General features: G+C 35.5%; 1 pseudogene; it reads right to left on the reverse strand.

Annotated features, from left to right (window-relative positions):
• Nucleotides 1–8157: 8157 nt before the first annotated feature.
• On the reverse strand, nucleotides 8158–8272 carry LOC141510536 (U6 spliceosomal RNA; annotated as a pseudogene).
• Between the last annotated feature and the right edge of the window lie 744 nt (nucleotides 8273–9016).

Here is a 9016-nt window from a genome sequence, read left to right on the forward strand (position 1 = left end):
AACAAAATTAACATAAATGTAAGCTAACAGTAATAGCTTATATTTATAAAATGCTTCAAGGTTTACAACATATTTTATAAATACCTGTAGTCTCATCAAATCTAAGGCTTCAAGAGCTATTTTTATCACCCTCTTTAAAAAGAGAGTAAATTGAAGTAGAGAAAGATTAAAGAGCATGCCCAGTGTCAACCAGGGAGTAAGGATTTGAGCCTAGAATTAAGCTCAGACATTCCTGACTTAAAAAAATACACTTTGTCTACATCACCTTACTGCCTAAAAATCACCAAGTAAAAACAAAGCATAAGTAAAACGAAAGCATAAGAATTTATCGGGGACTGGGGGACTGCTAGGTGGCACAGTGGATAAAGCACCGGCCCTAGAGTCAGGAGTACCTGGGTTCAAATCCGGTCTCAGACATTTAATAATTACCTAGCTGTGTGGCCTTGGGCAAGTCACTTAACCCCCTTTGCCTTGCAAAAACCTAAAAAAAAAGAATTTATTGGGGTCTGAGCTTGATTAGGAAAGGAAAGAGAGGACAAGGAACAGAGCACTTAAATTACAGGTGATCTTCACCCCCTTTCTTCTTTGAAAAAAGCAGGGGGAGGGAAGATAAAAAAAGCAAAAGAGGTTATAATGAAGAAAAATAGACAATAATCACAATAGTAAATATGAATGGAATTAATTCACCCACACAAAAACAATAGAATAAATTAGAAAATTCAATCTAACCATATTCTGGGAGCAACTAGGTGGATAGAATTAAGAAGATCCCAAGTTAAAAATCTAGTCTCAGATATTTTAACAGCTTTGAATTCCTGGGCAAACCATTTAATCACTCTTTGCCTCAATTTCTTCATCTGTAAAATGGGGATAATAATACCTAGCTCCCAGGGTTGTTGAGGATCAAATGAAATCAAATGAAATAAAAATTGTAAAGTACTTGACCCATAGTAAGTGAGATATAAATGTTAACTATTATTATTAGAACCATATTTGATACATGAAGATTGACATAGTCAAATTTGAGGGACTGAAGCAGAATTAATTACATTTAGATGAATTATAATAATAAAAATATGCATCATTAAAATAAATAAGCAGGACAACTGTGCTGAAAGGAATAATTAAAATACATTAACCAACTAACATTATATCTAAATACTTGAAGGAAAAGTTAATGAAATTAAATAAAAAAATAGTGAACCTATAAGAGTTGGGGATCTCAATGTTCCCCTTTCAGAGCTAAACATATGTAAACCAAAAAATAAATAAATAAATAAAGTCAAGGATCTAGTTTAATTTTAGAAAAGGTGGATATGATGAACATTTGGGGACTAAAGAATAGGGATAGAAAAAATAAATATTTCTCATCTGAGAATAACACTTTTATAAAAATTGGCATATGATAGGCCATTTTTGAAAAGATCTTCCTGAACAAATATAGAAAGTAGAAATATTAACCATATCCTTTACTGAGGGCAATGTAATAAAATTATAATACAAAAAGACTTTTGCAATGATTCAAAATCAAATGAATAATTTAATTCTAAAAAGTTATGGGCCAAAGAATAAAAGATAGAAACAAAAGATAACTTCATTAAAGAAAATAACAATGAGGCAACATCTCTGGAAGTCCAACTATCAAAACAAAGAAGAATTATATGTATACATTTAAATACAGTCAGCAGAAATATATAGACCTAAATAATTGGAAAGCTATTAATTACTCTTCTTTGGACTGTGACAATTACAATACTTCCTATATAATTTACAGAGAACAAACAATATTGATCAAGTTACCAAAGGATTGCTTTATAAAACTAGACAAAATAATTTTAAAATTCATTTGGAGGAGCAATAGTCCAGGAGTTTCAAGGAATATAATATTAAATATGGAAAGGAAAAGAGTCCAGAAGTACCAAATTATTCTACAAAGCAGTAATCAAAACTATTTGGTATTTGTTTTAAAAGGGAAAAATATAGTAAAAGGGGAAAGTTAGGTGGTGTAGTAGATAGAGCTCTAGCCCTGCAGTCAGGAGGACTTGAATTCAAATCAGACCTCAGACACTTAACTATTAACTAGCTGTGTGACCTTGGGCAAGTCACTTGACCCTTGTAAAAAAAAACCCTAGAAATTTGATCAGTGAAACATACTAGGTGCAAAAGACCCAAGAACAATTGAACATAGTAGTATAATGGTTGACAAACTCAAGAATACCAATAACTAGGGTAGGAATTCACTATTTGACAAAAACTACTGGAAAATTGGGGTGAGGGAATCTGAAAAACATTAACTTTAGACTAACACCTTATACTTTATACAACACTGAGCAACAAATGAATCCAAAATCCAAATATAAAAGGTCATATCATAATCAAATTAGAGGAGCAGTGAAGGACATACCTTTTACAACTATATATATAGGGGGAAAGTTTTTGAAACGGATAGAGAAGCTCACAAGGCATAGGGTGGATAATTTTGGTTACATATCATAGAAATATTTCTGTACAAATAAAATCAATTTCAAAAGAAACAGTTGGCTGGGTAAAATCTTTGCATCCAATTTCTCTGAAACAAGTTTGATATCCAAGTAACAGAGAATTTATATAAGTAGATAAGAACATGAGTTATTAAATTAAGTAACAATCATAAATCAATCAACCATTAACTCAATCATTAATCATTTATTAAGCACTTAATATAAAAATAGCAAAGCTTTTCTATATCCTCAAGGAGTTTACATTTTAATGCAGGAGGCAGTATGACTAAATGAGAATGTAAGCGATAAATGTAGAGAAAGGCATTCTCAGCTAGGCTAACCAGGAAAGGTCTCCCTAAGAGACCAGTCAGAGGATGGGAGGGAGAGCATTCCAAACATGGTGAGAAAGGAATGGAGCCATAAATAAGATGTAGGTCAGGGCACCTAGTTACTAGGAAGCAGTCAGGAGTTAATAATGATGTCAAGGTGATTTGAGAAGATGGTGGTGCCCTCAAAGTAACAGAGGAGGAATTGGGGCAGGGGGCAAATCATGAATTCTATTTTGCACATGTTGGGTTTGAGATGTATACAGTACATCTAGTTTGAAATGTGTAACAAGCATTAGATAATAGAGAAGTAGAGCTCAGGAGAAACATTTGGACTAGATAAATCGATCTAGGAATCATTTATACAGTGATAATTAAAACTATGTAATATGATGGTTTCACCAAGGAACAAAGTATAGGGCAAAAGAGAAGACAGATCAAAGAGTCTTCAGGGACACAAATAGATAGTACTCAAAGGATATAAACTCATTTTTCAAAAGAATAAAGTCAAGTATTCCACAATCATATGGAAAAAATATTCCAAATCACTCATAGGAAAATGTAATGCAAAACTCCTCAGTTCTACCTTATATTTAGATTGGTAAAGATAATTTAAAAAAGGGAAAATGACAATTTCTGGAGGGAATATAGAAGGACCGACACACTACCAGTAAAATTGTGACATGGTTCAGTCATTCTATAATTTGGAACTATGTCACAAAGATTGCTAAATTTTGCCTACTGTGTAACTCAGAAGTACCAAAGAGAACAAGAAAGGAGGGGAAAGACCCATATGTTCTATAATAATTATAACAGCACTTTGTTTTAGCAAACAACTAGAACAAAGTAGCTGCATGTCAGTTGAGGAATGGATAAACAAATTATTCTATATTAATGTAAATGAAAACAGAGACAGGCTCGGATAAACCTCTGAGTAGAATGAATTGAGCAGCAACAGGAGAATAATTTATACAATGACTACAGAAAACAACTGTGAAAGAAAGACTTAATAAGTATGATCAAAGCAATTACCAATTATGACCCTTAAAAGGCTAATAATGAGTCATATTTCCCACCTGTTGGGAAAGTAATTTAGTCCTCTAGGTCATAGACTAGAGATGTAGTATGATGCCTACATTTTCGAATACAGTCGATTTGTGAACTGGTTTTATATAACTATACTTTTATGGTACAAAGGGAAGCATTTTACTTTTCCTTTTTTAGGAAATAATGGGAGGCTAGAAGGACAAAAACTTCAATTAATCATTTTTAAAAAAGAGAGTGGAAGGAAAATCAGGAGATACAGACAAAGCAGGACAGTGGTAAAGCCACCATGTTAAATTTGAGTCATAAAAAATATATTCTGTAGATACAGGGAAAAAGCATAGAATGTAATAGAAATATACTATTTCATATGGGGCAGTTTGATGATTCAGGGAACAGAGTTCTGGACCTGGACACAGGAACACTCATCTTCCTGATTTCAAATCTTGCCTCAGATATTTACTAGCTGGGCAAGTCATTTAATCCTGTTTATCTCAGTTTCCTCATTTGTAAAATGAGTTGGAAAAGGAAATGGAAGACCACTCCAATATCTTTGTCAAGAAAACCTCAAATAGGGTCATGAAGAGTCAGACACAATTGAACAACAACTGTTTATTTGTGTATAATCCCCTTGTTCATTTTTGTTGAATATTTAAATGTATATGTTTGTTGAAATAATAATTAAAAATGAGGGTAAGGCGATACAAACTGGGGGGGGGGGGTAAACTAGCTGTGCTGAGTAGACCCTTTGTAATCCTTATGAAAGACTGAATGGAATCTGAAGCATAACCTGAAGGGGATTAAGTGAGTTTATATTCATTCATTGGTCAGCAGAGCTCAGATGCAGGACAGTCATTTTGGCAGGTGCTAGGGATCCGAAGACAAAAAATGGAATTATCTCTACCCTTGAGATACTGACATTCTACTGAAGAAACAGCATGCACACAGATCAGTAAATAAGAAATATTTATAAAGTAAATGCAAACTTAAAAAATCTGTGAGGCCACAGACAAGTCATTTCATTTCTCTGAGGCTCAGCTTATAAAATTATTTTTAAAAACTTTTAAAAATTATAAAATGAAAATGATAATGCTTGCGCTACCTACCTGACAACACTTGAGAAAACTGGTTTATAAAGCTTAAAGTGCTTCCTAATGGGCCTGTTATTTATTATCACTAGAATCATCTACTAGAGGCAGAGAAGGTTATGCCCTGTGCTCCCTACTCCAACCTCTTCACAAGATTGCTAGAATAAGCCTTTGCCATATACTTCACACCCCAGAGAAAAGAGACCAGAGTCTTCATTCTAGGATTATTGATCATAGATTTAGATCTGGAAAGAACCCTAGAAGTCATCTAGTTCAATCTCCTTCATTTTTGAGGTGTAGGAGGGTGGTCACTGGCCCGAGGTCACATGGGTAGCAATGATTACATTCTCTGACAATTCAGTCTGTCCTCTTTTCACCGTATCATAGTGCCTCTTGTACCTTTTCACAAACTATAATATGCCTGAAACAGTCTACCTCTTCACCTATACCTTAATACTTATCCTTTAATCCCTCTCAATGGAAATAGGCAAGACAATGAACTGTGTATTGGAGTTACAAAGACAAAAAGGAAATAGACGTTGACTTCAAGGAGTTTACATTACTGTATTTTACTGAAAAAAAGGAGAAAGACAAGCAAATGCATGTGAATATGAATGCATGTGTATAAAAATGATATACATTTGATATATACATATATACCAGGGGTATCTGGATAGCCTTTTCAGGGCTGCTTATCCACCTTTGGCCTCCACCTTCACCAATTCTCACCTATGGCTCCACCTATGCTCAGTGGTCACACTCTGGTAAAACTGTCTCAGCAGAATAAACCAGGTTGAGGGTAACCAACAGATCTCAAACCCATCATAGAGTTAGGAGGATGCCTGCCCCAAGTAGGTAAAAATTTCTCCCAGTAGAATGAATAAATGAGAGCAAGTTGTTCCAACAGTCACAAAGGAAGTTGAAGCAGGTGCTGCGGAATTTAGAGCTTGATCAGAAGACGTCAGGTCATCCTCTGTATCCTGAGCCTTTGCCATTCCTCTTGACTTTTGTCCTGTCCTGAACTTCCATGACTCTGGAAGAGAACGTGAAGCTGAAGATTCTGTGCAATTCTGCCTCACTTAAATGTAATTCACACAAAAGTCAAGGACATCATTGGTCTTCTTCAAAAATGAAGGATAAACAACAAGTGTAAATCACATCATGCCTGATGCATAGGAGAGGAAGGGGGAAAGGGAGAATGAAAAGAAGGGATTAAGGGAATTAATTGATTAATATAGAGTCTATTATATGACAGACATTGTACTAAGAGCTTTTCATAAATATTATTTCATTTAATCCCCCACAACAACCCTAAGAGATAGGTGCCATTATTCATTCCTATTTTACAATGAGAAAACAGGCAGACAAGTTAAATGACTTGTCCAGGGTCACACAACTATTAAATATATGAATTGGAATTTGAACTCAGGTCTTCCTCCTGACTCCAGGTCAGCACTCTGTCCACTGTTCATCAATCATCTCTATAGGGGCTAGAAATATGATAGCATTAGTATAAGGACTTCTAGGTGAGGAAGATAATGCAAGACAGCACCTTCTCTGCAACCTAGAGTCTGCAACTGAGGGTCCAAAGAACTGTGAACAGATTTCAGGGGATATGAGAATTTGAGTGGGAAAATACTGTGTCTTTCATTTCACTAACCTCATTTAAATTTAGTAACTCCTTCAATGGTTAATGTAGGCACCAGTAGTATTAGGTTTCATGAGACATTTACAGAATAAAGGAGGGAAAACTACATGAATATAAAAGGAAAAAAATTTTTAAAAAGGTTAAGAATTCCTCACTTAAAGAGTTGCCTCTTACTAGGTCTGCATCCCAAAGAGATCACAAAAAAAGGAAAAAACTCCAAAATAGACTCATATACAAAAATATTCATAGCAACTCTTTTTGTAGTGGCAAAGAATTGGAAATTGAGGGGATGCTGAACAATTGGAGAATTATTGATCAAGTTGTAGTATATTAATTTAATAAAATATTTTTGTTCTATAAGAAATGATGAGCAGGAAGACTTCAAAAAATCCTAAAAACACTTACATGAACTGATGCTGAGAGAAGTGAGCAGAACCAGGAGAACATTGTAATGCCTTAGCAGCAAAATTGTGCAATGATCAACTATGATAGACTCAGATCCACTTATCATTATAGCAATCAAAGACAATTCTAAAAGAGATATGATGGAAAATGTCATCCACATCCAGAGAAAGAACTATGTAAGCAGAATGCAGATCAAAGCATACCATTTTCACCTTTTTAAATGTTTTTTTTCCTTTTGCATTCATGTAGTTTTCCCTCCTTTATTCTGATTCTTCTTTCACAGCATGACTAATATGGAAATATGTGTAACATGATTGCACATATACACGCATAACATATCAAATTATTTGCTATCTTAGGATGGGAAATGGAAGGGTGGGAGAGAAAAAACTTCACAGAAAAGAATGTTGAAAATTATCTTTAAATAGAACTGAAAAAATAAATAAAAATACATTTAAAAAAAAGTCACCCAGAACTCTTTTTTACCCAGGACTATCAGTGGGTGTCAGAGGTAAAACTCAAACCCAAATCTTTCTGACCACTTCTCTAGCCATGACACCATACTGTTTTACATAGGTCTGGCACATAAGTAGGTGTTTTATAAGAAATGATAACTTTCACAGAAGGGCAGGAACTCCCCCCAGCTAGAAGGGAGAAGTGGATATGGTTTCCTACAGAAGGGGTTAAATGAACTGAATCTTGAAGGAAGCTAATAATCCTCGGTGGATATTTGATGAGTTAATGAATATTTAGTACCATCAAATGGGGCCCAGATACTACCCAAGAAGACCCAGGGAATGACAAAGTGGCACAGGCCACCTGGGGCTCAGTCAATCCTACCAAACAACAACAATAAAAAAAAAAAATTCTGCTAATCATGACTCATTTCCTGGGAAGGAAACCAGTAGCTCCCTTGTTGAGGACCTAGAAATGCTCTAAGTATGACTTGGCCTGCCACCCAGTGAAACTTTGAGAAATTGCATCTCTAAATGTTAAAAAAAAAAATCCCAAGGCTTTCATCCAGAGAAGCAGATCAGCATCTTATCGGCCTACAGGTGTGAGGGTGTAGAGACAATGGGAGGCACAAGGAAAAGAGGGTGCAAGATAGGTGATGCTTTGATGAGGGAAGGGAAGAAGAGTGTATTAAACACTTCTGATATGCAGGTATGAGTATCTAGGTGTTACAGAAATTTGTCTGTCATCCTTGCTCAGGGGCCATGTTAATCTTCTCTGTATTGTTCCAATTTTGGTATATGTGCTACATTATACAGTGGATAGAACCTTGACCCTGGAGTCAGGAGTACCTGAGTTCAAATATGACCTCAGATGCATGACACTACTTACTAGCTGTGGGACCTTGGACAAGTCACTTAACTCCATTGCCCTACGTCCAGGGCTATATCCAGTCATCTTTATCCATATCTGACCACTGGACCCAAATGACTCTGGAGGACGAAGGGAGGCTGGTGACTTAGGATAGCATCCCTTCATTCAAATTTAATTCACTTGCTTGTCTTGGCATCACCTCCCTTATGTCAATGTCTTCTTCAAGAGCAAAGGATAAACCTTAACAGTAGATAGAGCACCTGGTCTAGAATCAGGAAAACTCATATGACCTCAGACACTGTGTTGACTGAGCAAGCCACTTAATCCTGTTTGCCTCAATTTCCTTTTCTGTAAAATGTGCTAGAGAAGAAAATGGCAAACCACTCCAGTATCTTTGCCAAGAAAAATCCAAATGGGGTCATGAAGAGTCTGAAACAACTGAACAACATGTGTCAGATACATTGAAAATATTATTTTATTTGATTCTCACAACAATCCTAGGAGTTAAGTGTAATTATTATTACTGTTTTATAAGTGGGGAAACTGAGGCAGTTATAGATCAAGTGATTTGCTAGAACCACATGGTTAGTAAGCATCTGAGGGTGGATTTCAACTCAAATCTTCCTGACTCCAAGCCCAGATATCTATCCACTATGCTATTTAACTGCTTCAGTTGAGACAGCAGGATAGGTAGTTCTG

The sequence above is a fragment of the Macrotis lagotis genome, chromosome 1 (assembly GCF_037893015.1).
Source record: "Macrotis lagotis isolate mMagLag1 chromosome 1, bilby.v1.9.chrom.fasta, whole genome shotgun sequence".
Classification (NCBI taxonomy): domain Eukaryota; kingdom Metazoa; phylum Chordata; class Mammalia; order Peramelemorphia; family Peramelidae; genus Macrotis; species Macrotis lagotis.